The 14,837-nt window shown below is 45.1% G+C and overlaps 1 long non-coding RNA gene across 1 annotated transcript in view; it reads left to right on the top strand.

Annotated features, from left to right (window-relative positions):
- The first annotated feature begins 1,550 nt into the window (after positions 1-1,550).
- The window catches only part of LOC139062560 (uncharacterized), a 31,137-nt gene continuing 17,850 nt past the window's right edge, over positions 1,551-14,837 (top strand). The window contains exon 1 of the long non-coding RNA XR_011516111.1: positions 1,551-1,706. This is a non-coding gene — a long non-coding RNA (uncharacterized lncRNA). The remainder of the gene's footprint in view (positions 1,707-14,837) is intronic.

Raw genomic sequence — 14,837 nt, 5'->3', positions numbered from 1 at the left:
TCTCTGGAAAAACTCCTTTTTTATAGCATCATGTGAATGTTTGAGACTCTTATTTTGAAGGGTTGACAGATAACTTCCACTGTGGATGCTGCTAAATAAGTAGAGAAAAGACGTTTCCTTGTAAAACAAACACAGTTTACTCAGTACAAAGACACCCTTATGCTCAGAGAGAAAACATATGTTCAATGGCTCAGTGATGGTTGCTTATTTTATTCTTCTTTTGACTTTTCCGTCACATTTTCATTTTAATCTGGACACATTCTCCTTGTTTTTGTTTTTGTTTAGTTTCATTGGTCATAATAAGCCATGTTACATGAGTTAAAATTTGGATTGTAATAGGAAAACCTTCAAACTTAACATTCAATCCTCTTTTGTGTTTTTCTTTAAACATTTATTGAGCAACAAAAAAGGCATACATAGTAATTTATTCTGTTTCCTCGTGTTTTTTCCTTTACTTTGCAAACTTTAATCTTGTGTTCTTGGCTCAGGTCTTAGATCAGTGATTTGGTGTTTGTTCAAGTCGAAGTATTTCAGGTTGATCGTGCAGGACAAGTGTTTCTGGGTTGTTTGGGAGGAAATTACTGCTGGTTCGGATGCACTAGGACCCAGAGCTGAAGCAAATTAAGGACAAGCATAAGAGGCTTATCGGGCATCTAATCTATATTGCTACACAGACGGACTCTCATACACACACACACACACACACACACACGCGCGCGCGCGCACACACAAAGGGTTTTGTAAACATTCCATTTGCAACAGGCACGCATATGCGTCCCAAAGGCCTGCCATTGTGTTTTCATTTACTTTTCATCTTCTCCAAACTCATTTGTTCTCTTTTCTGACCTCCAGCTTTCATCCCACATCGTGGCAGAGCGTCAGCCCATATGCTCCTCTATTTCTCATCCCATTTCATTAGCAAACCAACTTTATTGAATGCAGAACTCATTTGTTCCAGGCAATTACAGACAAAAAATCTTCCTTATCCATTTAGTGAGCGCGTCTTATCAGTGTGAGCTTCCATCAGGATGTTTTACTGAACAATCACTCCCACCAATCAAAACTAGAAAAGGATTTGGAACTGAAAGTAAATGAAGTTTGAAAGGTTTTCTGATAAGTTTTACTAATGAAATGATCTGCAGTTAAGACAGAAAAATTTGTTTCTTATTTTTAATATATTTCTAGTTTGTTTGGAGAACAGACATTTTCCCAGCATGCTCCTGCTGAGAGCCAATACCTGTATCTCATTAAAGGCCCAGAACACACACACACACACACACACACACACACACACACACACACACACACACACACACACACACACACACACACACACACACACACACACACACACACACACACACACACACACACTTCACAGCTGTGCTGCTCCTCTGATATGTTGTTCAATAAACTGTTTATATTTGTGTGTCTGTGTGCACGCTGTGTGTTTATAGTGCACGAGTGAGCGTGTGAGGCAGATACACACACTCTCTCTCTCACACACACACACGCACAGAGTTCAGCCGATTTATCATAATATGCTTTATCTGAAAAGTAAGTATCTTACCTCGGGATAAAGGGAGGAAAGAGGGGTTTGTGGCCAGACTGACAGAGGAAGGTGGCTGGAGAGAGCCGAGTGCTCGCGGAGCGAGTCACAGAGCCGGACTGTCCGTTTGATGGCCGGATCGATCAGAATTGATAAGGTAACCGAGCTTTGTGAGGTGGTCAGAGCCACTCTCTGTGTGTGTGTGTGTGTGTGTGTGTGTGTGTGTGTGTGTGGGTGTGTGTGTGTGTGTGTGTGTGTGTGTGTGTGTGTGTGTGTGTGTGTGTGTGTGTGTGTGTGTGTGTGTGTGTGTGTGTGTGTGTGTGTGTGAAAGAGATGGGAGAGGTGTGGATGTGACTGGTGAGTTCTTCCTGGAGGAAACTGGGTGGGAGAGTTTGGGCAGACTGGGCGGACTGGAAGGAAGCAAAGAAACATGACGATAAAATGGGAACGAGTGGGAGAAGAGAGAGAGACAGATGGTAAAGGGGAGGATGGGAGGGGCGATCAGACAGGACTAATCTGAGGGTGCGACTGTCTGCTGGCTTCTTTTCATTTTGATCAATAAACATGAAGTTCAGATTATTCTAACAGAATGTAGTTTATTATCATCATCCTGATGTTTTTCAGCTGCAGTGTTTTAGCTATAAAAGCTGCTCTGTGTGTGTGTGGGTGTGCGTGTGTATGCGTGCGTGTGTGGGTGTGCGTGTGTGTGCGTGCGAGTGAGCGAACGCATGCGTGCGTGCGCGTGTCTGTGTGTGTGTGTGTGTGTGTGTGTGTGTGTGTGTGTCTACTCCTCATTAAGTGATGTAAGGATTACTCTGCATGAGTCCAGGTCCCACGCTGGGCTGAATGGTCCTGCTGGTCTGGTACCAGTACATGCCATTAGTGGATGTATATACATGCACAGCGTCCATGGGGGATTTGGGTCTGCAGCAGCCTGTTGTGGGTCTGGACTGAAGATATAAGTCATGTCGCTTTACTAATCAGGAACTACACGTTCCTCCTGTTTGTTTAGTTAGATTAGTGCGGTCCCAGGCATGTTGGTCACTGTAATACCAATAATATCAAATTTCATGTCCATTTAGATTCACAGGTCAGCAGTCACAGAGCATTGAATTAATAAATCAGAAAGTATTAAAGCTGTTTCCCTCACGGATAAAACCTTATTTTTTATATTTCTGCTACATAACCATGATTATCCAGAAATTATAAAAGTGTATAAAATCACTATCACTGTCTTTACTTTTCAGGCTTCTTATAAAATATCAACTTTTTTAATCTTACATGTGAAAGTGGAAAAATTTGAATCTGGTGTAAAAGTTTATGTCAGTAATTTAACTCTAAGTGTGAAACTTATCTATGAATTCAGTTAAGATTCAATTCAGTTTATTTATATAGCACCAAATCAAGAAATGAGTCATCTCAAGGCATTTCACACAGTAATTATTCCATAACAGTTCAATTCATTAAGCCAATCAGTAAAAGGTATCCTTTATAAGGGACCCAGTAGATTGCAGCGAGTCACTGACTTGTGTCAGAGTCTTTACAGCAATCCTCATACGAAGCAGTAATGTACCGACAATGGAGTGGAACACTCTCTTTAACTGTAAGAAACCTCCAGTGGATCCTGGCTCGGTAAAAGCAGCCCTCCTCAAGAACTTTACAGGTGCTGGCCAGTAAATTAGAATATCATCAAAAGGTTGAAAATATTTCAGTAATTCCATTCAAAACGTGAAACTTGTACATTATATTCATGCAATGCACACAGACCAATGTATTTCCGATGTTTATTACGTTTAATTTTGATATTTATAGGTGACAACCAATGAAAACATCAAATCTGGTATCTCAGAAAATTAGAATATTCTAAAGGCCAATGAAAAAATGTTTGTTTCTCTAATGTTGGCCAACTGAAAAGAATGAACATGAAAAGAATGTGCATGTATAGCACTCAATACTTAGTCGGGGCTCCTTTTGCCTCAATAACTGCAGTAATGCGGCGTGGCATGGACTCGATCAGTCTGTGGCACTGCTCAGGTGTTATGAGAGCCCAGGTTGCTCTGATAGTCGTCTTCAGCTCCTCTGCATTGTTGGGTCTAGCGTATTGCATCCTCCGCTTCACAATACCCCATAGATTTTCTATGGGGTTAAGGTCAGGCGAGTTTGCTGGCCAATCAAGGACAGGGATACCATGGTCCTTGAACCAGGTGCTGGTGGTTTTGGCACTGTGTGCAGGTGCCAAGTCCTGTTGAAAGGTGAAGTCTGCATCCCCATAAAGTTGGTCAGCAGCAGGAAGCATGAAGTGCTCTAAAACTTCCTGGTAGACGGCTGCATTGACCCTGGACCTCAGGAAACAGAGTGGGCCAACACCGGCAGATGACATGGCACCCCACACCATCACTGACGGTGGAAACTTTACACTGGACCTCATGCAACGTGGATTCTGTGCTTCTCCGCTCTTCCTCCAGACTCTGGGTCCTTGATTTCCAAAGGAAATGCAGAACTTGCTTTCATCAGAAAACATAACTTTGGACCACTCAGCATCAGTCCAGTCCTTTTTGTCCTTGGCCCAGGCGAGACGCTTCTTGCGCTGTTTCTTGTTCAAGAGTGGCTTGACACACGGAATGCGACACCTGAATCCCATGTCTTTCATGAGTCTCCTCGTGGTGGTTCTTGAAGCGCTGACTCCAGCTGCAGTCCACTCTTTGTGGATCTCCCCCACATTTTTGAATGGGTTTGTCGTCACAATTCTCTGCAGGGTGCGGTTATCCCTAGAGCTTGTACACTTTTTTCTACCACATTTTTTCCGTCCCTTCGCCTGTCTGTTAATGTGCTTGGACACAGAGCTCTGCGAACAGCCAGCTTCTTTAGCAATCACCTTTTGTGTCTTGCCCTCCTTGTGCAAGGTGTCAATGATTGTCTTTTGGACAGCTGTTAAGTCAGAAGTTTTCCCCATGATTGTGGTGCCTTCAAAACAAGACTGAGGGACCTTTTAAAGGCCTTTGCAGGTGTTTTGAGTAAATCAGCTGATTAGAGTGGCAGCAGGTGTCTTCTATATTCAGCCTTTTCAGAATATTCTAATTTTTTGAGATACCAAATTTGGAGTTTTCATTAGTTGTCACTTATGAATATCAAATTTAAATGTAATGAACATTGGAAATACATTGGTCTGTGTGCATTGCATGAATATAATGTACAAGTTTCACGTTTTGAATGGAATTACTGAAATATTTTCAACCTTTTGATGATATTCTAATTTACTGGCCAGCACCTGTATATGTGAGAAGAAGGATCTTAAAATCTATTCTGAATTTAACAGGTAGCCAATGTAGGGAAGCTAAGACAGGAGAGATATGATCTCTCTTTTTAATTCTCATCAGAACTCTAGCTGCAGCATTTTGGACAAGCTGAAGACTTTTAACTACATTCTGTGGACTTCCTGAGAGTAATGAATTACAGTAATCCAGTCTTGATGTAATAAATGCTTGAACTAGTTTTTCAGCATCACTCCTGGAAAGGATGCTTCTAATCTTAGCAATATTCCGAAGGTGGAAGAAGGAAATCCTACAAACCTGTTTAACGTGGGATTTAAATGACATGTCCTGGTCAAAGATAACACCAAGGTTCCTTACTTTGTTCTCGGAGATTAATGTAATGCCGATCAGGTCAGGTGATTGACTAACCAGTTTCCTTTAGTGAAGCTCCAGTCCAAAGATGAGAACTTCAGTCTTGTCTTGATTTAAAAGCAAAAAGTTTAGAGTCATCCATTTTTTTACATCTTCAAGACGAGCCTGTAATCTAACTAACCAATTAGGTTAATCAGGGTTAATGGATAAATATAACTGAGTATCGTCAGCATAACAGTGGAAGTTTATCCCATGCTGTCTAATGATTTTACCAATTGGGAGCATATATATATATAGTAAAAAGAATTGGTCCAAGCACTGAACCCTGTGGTACTCCACAAGTAACCCTGGAGTATGAAGAAGATTTGTCATGTACATTTACAAAATGAAATCTCCAAATCCACAAAACACATGTGGATTGGTTGGGCAAACTCCCATGCCCCCTCCATCACCCTTGCAAGGGTATAGAGCTGGTCCACAGTTCCACGGCCAGGACGAAAACCACATTGCTCCTCCTCTATCTGAGATTCAACTATCGATCGGACCCTCCTCTCCAGTACCTTGGCGTAGACCTTTCCAGGGAGGCTGAGGAGTGTGATCCCCCTATAGTTGGAACACACCCTCAGGTCACCCTTCTTAAAGATGGGGACCACCACCCCGGTCTGCCACTCCCTAGGAACTGCCCCCGAAAACCACGCAATGTTGTAGAGACGTGTCAACCATGACAGCCCTACAACATCCATAGCCTTGAGATACCCAGGACGAACCTCATCCACCCCCAGGGCTCCGCCGCTGTGTAGTTGTTTGACTACCTCAGCAACTTCTGCCCCCGAGATCGGACAGTCCATCCCCAGGCCTCTCAGCTCTGGTTCCTCCTCGGAATGCGCATTGGTGGGATTGAGGAGCTCCTCAAAGTATTCCTTCCACCGTCCGACTATAGCCTCAGTTGACGTCAGCAGCTCCCCATCCCCACTGTAAACAGTGTGAGCGAGTTGCTGCCTTACTCTCCTGAGGCGCCGGACAGTTTGCCAGAACCTCTTTGGAGCCGATCGATAGTCTTTCTCCATGGCCTCACCAAACTCCTCCCACGCCCGAGATTTTGCCTCGGCAACTGCCACTGCTGCACCCCGCTTGGCTATCCGGTACCTGTCTGCTGCCTCCGGAGACCCACAGACCAGCCACGCCCTGTAGGCCTCCTTCTTCAGCCTGACGGCTCCCCGAACCTCTGGTGTCCACCAGCGGGTACGGGGGTTGCCACCACGACTGGCACCGGCCACCTTACGACCACAGCTAGCAACAGCCGCCTCGACAATCGCAGAGTGGAACAAGGCCCACTCGGACTCAATGTCCCCCACTGCTCTCGGGACGTGGTCAAAGCTCTGCCGGAGGTGGGAGTTGAAGACCGTCTTGACAGGTTCTTCTGCCAGGCGTTCCCAGCAGACCCTCACTATGCGTTTGGGTCTGCCAGGTCTACGCAGCATGTTCCCTTGCCATCTGATCCAACTCACCACCAGGTGGTGATCAGTTGACAGTTCCGCCCCTCTCTTCACTCGGGTGTCCAAAACATACGGCCGCAGGTCAGATGATACGACTACAAAATCTATCATTGACCTGTGACCTAGGCTGCCCTGGTACCAAGTGTACCGGTGGGCATCCTTATGTTCGAACATGGTGTTCGTTATGGCCAAACTGCGGCTTGCACAGAAGTCCAATAACAAAACACCGCTCGAGTTCAGATTAGGTGGGCCGTTCCTCCCAATCACACCCCTCCAGGTCAAGCTGTCATTGCCCACGTGAGCATTGAAGTCCCCCAGCAGGACAATGGAGTCCCCTGATGGAGCACTATCTAGCACTCGTCCCAGGGACTCCAAAAAGGGTGGGTACTCTGAACTGATATTTGGCCCAAAAGCACAAACAACAGTCAGGACCCGTTCCCCGACCCGAAGGCGCAAGGAAGCTACCCTCTTGTCCCCCGGGGTAAACCCCAACACACAGGCAGAGAGTCTCGGGGCTAAAAAAAAAGCCAACCCCAGCCCTCCGCCTCTCACCCGGAGCAACTCCAGCAAAGTAGAGTGTCCAACCCCTTTCCAGGTCTCGGGTTCCAGAGCCAATGCAATGTGTCGAGGTGAGTCCGACTATATCTAGCCGGTACCGCTCAACCTCTGCCACAAGCTCCGGCTCCTTCCCCGCCAGCGAGGTGACGTTCCATGTCCCAAAAACTAGTTTTCTTGTCCGGGGATTGGACCGCCAAGGCTCCCGCCTTGGTCTGCCACCCGATTCGCATTGCACCGGACCCTTCATGTTCCTCCTGCGGGTGGTGGGTCCACAGTTGGACGAGCCCATGTATCCGGTTCGGGCTGGGCCCGGCCGGGCCCTATGGGCGAAAGCCCGGCCACCAGGCGCTCGCTCACGGGCCCCAACCCCAGGCCTGGCTCCAGGGTGGGACCCCGGTGACCCTCCGGGCCGGGTACTCCGACTCTTCGTTTTAACCGCCATGAAAGATCCTTCGAACCGTTCTTTGTCTCACCCTTCACCTAAGACCAATTTGTCATGGGAGACCCTGCCAGGGGCACTAAGTGCCCCAGACAACATAGCTCCTAGGATCATTAGGGCACTCAAACTCCTCCACCACGATAAGGTGACGGTTCAAGGGGGAGTCCACGATAAGTTTGTGGATTTGGAGAAGGCTTATGACCGTGTCCCCAGGGGCACCCTGTGGGGGACGCTCCAGGAGTATGGGGTGGGTGGCTTTCTGTTAAGGGCCATTCAGTCCCTTTACCAGAGGAGCGTGAGTTTGGTCCGCATAGCCGGTAGTAAGTTGGACCTGTTCCCAGTGAGGGTTGGACTCCGCCAGGGCTGCCCTTTGTCACCGGTTCTGTTCATCACTTTTATGGACAGAATTTCTAGACGCAGCCGTGGTGTGGAGTGTGTCGAGTTTGGTGGCAGGAGAATCTCGTCTCTGCTTTTTGCGGATGATGTGGTCCTCCTAGCTTCATCCAGCTCTGACCTTCAGCTCTTGCTGGGTAGGTTCGCGGCCGAATGTGAAGCGGCTGGGATGAGGATCAGCACCTCCAAATCTGAGACCATGGTTCTCGACCGGAAAAGGGTGGCTTGCCGCCTCCGGGTCGGGGGAGAGGTCCTACCTCAAGTGGAGGAGTTTAAGTATCTCGGGGTCTTGTTCACGAGTGAGGGTAGGAGGGATCGGGAGATCGACAGGCGGATTGGTTCGGCGTCTGCAGTGATGCGGACGCTGAGCCGATCTGTCGTGGGGAAGAGGGAGCTGAGCCAGAAAGCCAGGCTCTCGATTTACCGGTCGATCTACGTCCCAATCCTCACCTATGGTCATGAGCTTTGGGTAATGACCGAAAGAACGAGATCGCGGATACAAGCGGCCGAAATGAGTTTCCTCCGTAGGGTGGCCGGGCTCAGCCTTAGACATAGGGTGAGGAGCTCGGACATTCGGGAGGGACTCGGAGTAGAACCGCTGCTCCTCCGGATCGAAAGGAGCCAGTTGAGGTGGTTTGGGCATCTGGTCAGGATGCCTCCTGGACGCCTCCCCGGGGAGGTGTTTCGGGCATGTCCTGCCGGCAGAAGGCCCCCGGGTCGACCCAAGACACATTGGAGAGGTTACATCTCCAATCTGGTCCGGGAACGCCTTGGGGTCCTGCCGGAGGAGCTGGTGGACAAGACCGGGGAGAGGACGGCCTGGAGCTCCCTAATTGGGATGCTGCCCCCGCGACCTGGACCCGGATAAGCGGAGGAAGACGAAGACGAAGACAAAGACATTTACAAAATGAAATCTGTCAGACAGGTAGGATTTAAACCAGCCTAACACTGTTCCTTTGATCCCTACAACATGTTCAAGTCTTTCTAAAAGAACATTGTGATCAACTGTGTCAAAGGCAGCACTGAGATCTAACAAGAGTAGAACAGACACAAGATTCTTATCTGAGGCCATGAGAATATAATTTGTACTCTCACTAATGCAGTTTCAGTGCTGTGATACTCTCTAAAACCAGACTGAAATTCCTCAAACAGAGCATTAGTGTTTAAACGCTCACTTGGATGGCCACTATTTTCTCCAGGACTTTGGATAAAAGTGGAAGGTTAGATATTGGTCTATAATTCATTGGGTCATCTGGATCCAGAGAAGGCTTCTTAAGTGAAGGTTTGATTACAGCAACCTTAAAATCCTGTGGTACATATCCATTTACTAAGGATAGATTGATTTTATCTAGAATGGGAGCAGTAACCAAAGGAAATGCATCTTTAAATAATTTGGTTTTATTGGATCTAAAATACAAGTTGAAGGTTTGGATCAGTGTTTTTCAAACCTGTTCGTCAGCGCCCCCCTGTCCGACATCTTTACCATGTTGCCTTTCCATGTTGTTTCTTTACTTCCACACACCAGACTTAAATTAATGACTGATTAACAGGCTTCTGCAGCACTTGATGTCCTCCTGAGGAGGTAATTCAAATGTGTAAATCAAGTGTGCTTGAACAAGAGACATTGAAAACATGCAGGACAGGGAGTGCTGAGGACCAGGGTTGAGAAGCCCTGGTTTAGACGAAGCTACTATTTTTGATAACTCTGAAAGCTCAACTGGATCAAAACAGTTCAAACACAGATGAGGTTCTACAGTTACCTCTGATGCTACCTCACTTACTGAGGAAGAAGAAATCGCATTAGGGAGGATGCTAAAGATTTTGTTTCGAATAGAATTAATTTTACTTGTAAAAAAGCCCATAAAGTCGTTACTGCTGAGGGCTAAGGGAATAGATGGTTCAGAGCTATTATTCTGTGTAATTTTGGCAACTGTACTGAAAAGAAATTTAGGATTATTCTTATTTTTCTCTGTAAAATATGCGGTTCTAGTTTGTTGAAGCTCATTTTTATAAAGCACAAGACTATTTTTCCAGGATAAGTAGGACTCCTGGTGTGTAGAGCGCCATGTTCTCTCCAATTTTCTAGAATTTTGTCTAAAGTTCTTAAATGAGATTTAAACCAGAGAGCCAACTTCTTGTGCTTAATTACCTTCTTTTTTAAAGGGGCAAAATGATCTAATGCCACACGTGAAGAGGAAGTAACATTATGAACTAAGGCATAAATTTGTGAAGGGCTAGAAATGAGAATATTGCCCTCTGCTACATGCCTCTGAGATGCTGAGGACAGTAAAGATGGACCAGTTGATTTAAATGATGCAACAGCGTTGTCAGATAGAGACCGACTATAGTGAAATTTACTTTCATGTCTCGAGAACTCAGTTATTAAAAACTCAAAGGTTATCAGAAAGTGGTCCGAGAGGACTGGATTATCAATCAATCAATCAAATTTTATTTCTAAAGCGCTTTTCAAACAAAGTGTGATTCAAAGTGCTTTACAAAATGACCCCAGATTCCCATAACAGGTTAAAAACATTAACAAACATATGCAAGCACACGCACACACACACACACAGACTCACACACACACACAAGTAAAAATTATATTAGGCTGAGTCCAGATGAGCCAAGTATGGTAACGCAAGGAAACGCCATCAGAGGAGCCCTCTGCCCCGGCAGCATCAGGTCTTCCACACTAAGTCAGGTCGCTCAGTGGAGGGTGAGCCCACTCTTTGGGCTGTGCCCGGCTGGGCTCCATGGGCGAAAGCCCGGCCACCAGGCGCTCGCCAACGTGCCCCACCTCCAGGCCTGGCTCCAGAGGGGGGCCCCGGTTACCCACATCCGGGCGAGGGAACACGGTTTCCATTAGTACTTCATGAGTATCCCTTATAATTATACAAAATCTTTTATTTTTGAATAATTAGAAGCTCAAAGAATACAATTTAACCATTAATATGAGTAAGCAAAAGTGGTCTAAACTGTTATATATGGATGAAGGGACTCAGGAGGCTAAAATGTTGACTGTGGTGTTAAAAGCTGTAGTAGAACACAATAATTGATGTTCAGAGAAGAAACAGGTTTAAGTGTTTTAACTGGATGGTCTTGTAAAATATTAAGAGAGAACCGACTGGCGGTGTGGGTCCTATTCATCGCTCTGATCGTTTCAGAGAGGAGAGGAGAGGATCCATCCCATCATGCCTCTGTTGTAATTATTGTCTGGCATCTTGATCAATTTCACAGACTGTTTACCCCATGGTGGGAGCACGTGTGTGTCCTGCTGTCTCCTAAGGGGAGACGGATGTCTAATCTCCTGCCTACAGCAGCAGGTTGGGGCTGCATGCTGCGCTGTTCTCGTGTGTGTGTGTTAACTGACATTACACACCTCCTGTCTTGACTATCATCTGGGGCTTTAGCCTTTCAACACCTGTTCACTCACACACACACACACACACACACACACACACACACACACACACACACACACACACACACTTTAGAAGAACTGTACTTATTTTTTTATTTGTGTAATTAGATTACAAGTATTTAAAACAATACTACTTTGTAACACTACCCACCAATAAAAACTTTCTAAAGCGTAATAACATCTTTTGTAAAGTGAAAATCATGACTTTTAAAGTGACAAGCATTGGGTTTTACTGTAGATTATTGGACATGCATGAACAAATTTACTTGCATCCTTAAAGCAGAGTTGTTCCCCTTTTTCTCTCCTGGCACTTGAAATGAGCAGACGCTCTTCCCCTTATCTTCCCAAAGCTCTTTGTCGTGTCTTTTCTGAGAATAAATCTTTGGATTCTTTCTGAAATTAAAATTTAAAATGATGCATCTGGTCAACTTGTCGCAGAACAATGTTGATTAAATTATAACAACCTTCAGAACGGAGAAGGGCCTCCCATATTCCCATATTTCCAGATTCCATATTCCTTCATGGAATGCACCCAGTTGGATACATTTTGGATTCCTGGAAGTGGATCATCTTCCTGTTAAGGACGCAGAAGACATGTTTTTTTTTTTTAGCTTTATGATTTTCAGATTTTCTCCTAACCTATTCCTGACATTGGACTGTGGATCTGGGTGGGAGGTTACAGAACCATGAAGGACTTGATGATCGCTTTCAATTTCAAATCAATTTCCCTCTGGGATTAATAAAGTATTTTTGAATTGAATTTGTTCTCCCTTGGCCTCCAGTGTAAACAGTGTTTTTCTGTTGTTCATTGTACCAGTTTTTACTGCCTTAGTTATAGTCGTCCAACATTAAATAATTCCTGGTTAGTCTTTTAATCCACTCAAAGACTTGAGTTTCTGTTAGTTTTCTGCCTTTAGTCATCAATGTCTCCAGCAGTTCTTTGGACCAGTTTCACAGCTTTAGTTTTGGTCTGCCTCGATATTTTGAATGTTAGTAATTCAAAGCATTGAAACTCTGCTAGTTTTCAACAGTTTTATTGTTGTAGTTCATTGTACCGGTGTTTACTGCCTTAGTTTTAGTTTCCTTACACTTTCAGCTTCATCTTTGTTTTCTCTTACTCAGTTATTCCTGGCTGACCACATTTAGTTCTATTCTCGATGTCTTATTGATGTTATGTTAGTCTTCTAGTTTTGGTATGTGTAATTCCATTGTTCAGTTTAGTGTTTGTCTTGTCTGTTCTTATTGCTGTAAAGCACAATGAGTTGCCTTTGTGTAGGAAATATGCTTTATAAATAAAGCTGTCTTGTCTTGTCACCATCGTTCTGTCCTTAAGTACGACACTTCACACACCTTGTTTGTAGGGTTATAGAAGGTGCTATGTCAAGTTCGAGCCCTTTACCATTTATGTGACATCAGAGTTTGTCATTTTTTTATTTCTATTTCTATTTAAAGTTCAAGAAAAAATATCTTGTAAACACCTGGGAGCAATAGCCAATAGAGAGCGAGTTCTCGATGAGCGGGAAGTGCTTGATCTTGAGGATTTGTTACAAAGAAGTCTCTGGAAGCGAAGGAAACAGGGGCGTTGGTGGACAGACATCCCACCGATGATGTCGCCCGCTGTTGTTGGGCCGACCACTCACAGATGTGCACTCTCAGTTGCATTAGACAGATGGAGAGCCCTTGCATCGACATATGATAGTGTTGTGTGTCTGCACCTCAGCAGATGTTTTACCCTGTACTGCTATGATAGCCTCTTTTAGAACACTTAAAGCCCAATTTAAACTTGTCCATCTGCATCAGTAAGGAGACACGCAGCACCATTATGCCTCGGTGCCAGAGCTCTCCGACGGGCCTCGCAGAGGGTGACGGAGACATGCGCCAATTTTTAACTATCCGTCGAAAGTGACTGAGACCGCAAGCTTGCGATTGGTCAGGATGCTGCTTTCTGTAAACAGCACCGCCTTTGCCACTTCAAACGTAAAGATATATTTGACAGCAGACACAGAACAGATTGAAGAACGCATTGTGGAAAAAGTCTGTAAATATGAACGTTTATTCACCGATGACTGAAGGAGGACAACGATATGCAGCAAACATTTAATTTGTGGAGGGAAAAGAAAAGAAACGTCAGTTTAGAGGTGCCAATAGCATGAAAAGGTGGATGGGGATAAATATTTCACAATGGTAAATACACTATCGAGGACCTGATACTACAGGCTGCATGACTTAATTTTTTTTATTCGACAGTGAAGTAATGAAAATCGAGTCGACTTTGACTAGTCGTTGATGACGTCATACACCTGAGGCGGGTTGGTTCGCTGAAGTTTTTGACAATTAAAATTGCGCCCACATTTTCTAAGCTAACACACATCTCTCTTAACAACGGTAGTTTCTGCATCTTTACTGCTCTGCTTCAGCCCTCTCCCCCCTCCCCCTCTCCCCCCTCCCCCTGCACAGCGGCCACAAACTCACTGATGCGCCTGCAGCCTCTCAGAGTTCCTGCTGCTCTAAACATTAAAATAATTATTTCATTTTCTGATTACCTTCAATGGTGTCTGTTTGTTGCAACCACCAGGTACAAAAACTAACTTGTTTTTATTTGACTATTTTTCTGTCCTGCCTGTTTATTATCTTCCTGCATCTCCTCTCAATCCTAAAGAGAAACTGCTACCTGGGTTCATATATATTCACCTTATGAGTTACCTTTGAACTGCAGTTCTAAAAGATCTACCGACCGCTAAAACAGTGGAGTGCGCGCCGGCCGCACTGGTGAGGTGCGTCACCGGAGGACTAAACAGGTGATGCACCCCGATCCACAGCAGCGAAACTCATCAGGCACAAATAAAAGACAGAAAACATAAAAGGAAATGAGCCGACATGAACGATCGCGTGTTAAATTAGTTTTTGAGGTGGTACAACAAACCAGCACATTCCTGCTCTCAACAATAGGCTTGAGATGCTCTTTATGTTCTTGTTTGCACACACACATGGATGGATGTATGGATGGATTGACACCTGTGCACGCTGCCATGTGCAGATGTCCAGCACATCAAAATACAGAATGAGCAACCAAATCAAGAGAAATTCTCAAGTCCTGTTACTATCAGAAACCACTTTGCTGTAATGCACACACACATGTAAATACAAATCCTTTCAAGTGTGACGCACAAGGAGACAGGGCCACAATGGATCTCTTATTGTTAATTGGCTGGTTAATCCTGAGGAATGTGTGTGATTAGAACCTGCTGGTGGGTCAGGATCTTGCTCAATGCTCCCACTCACAATGGGCATGCTGTAACAGAGATGTTTGAGCTAGCATACACACACACACACACACACACACACACACACACACACG

Source organism: Nothobranchius furzeri, chromosome 13, assembly GCF_043380555.1.
Source record: "Nothobranchius furzeri strain GRZ-AD chromosome 13, NfurGRZ-RIMD1, whole genome shotgun sequence".
Lineage (NCBI taxonomy): Eukaryota > Metazoa > Chordata > Actinopteri > Cyprinodontiformes > Nothobranchiidae > Nothobranchius > Nothobranchius furzeri.
The sequence above is the reverse complement of the archived record's forward strand: the minus strand, read 5'-3'. Positions and strand labels throughout refer to the sequence as shown.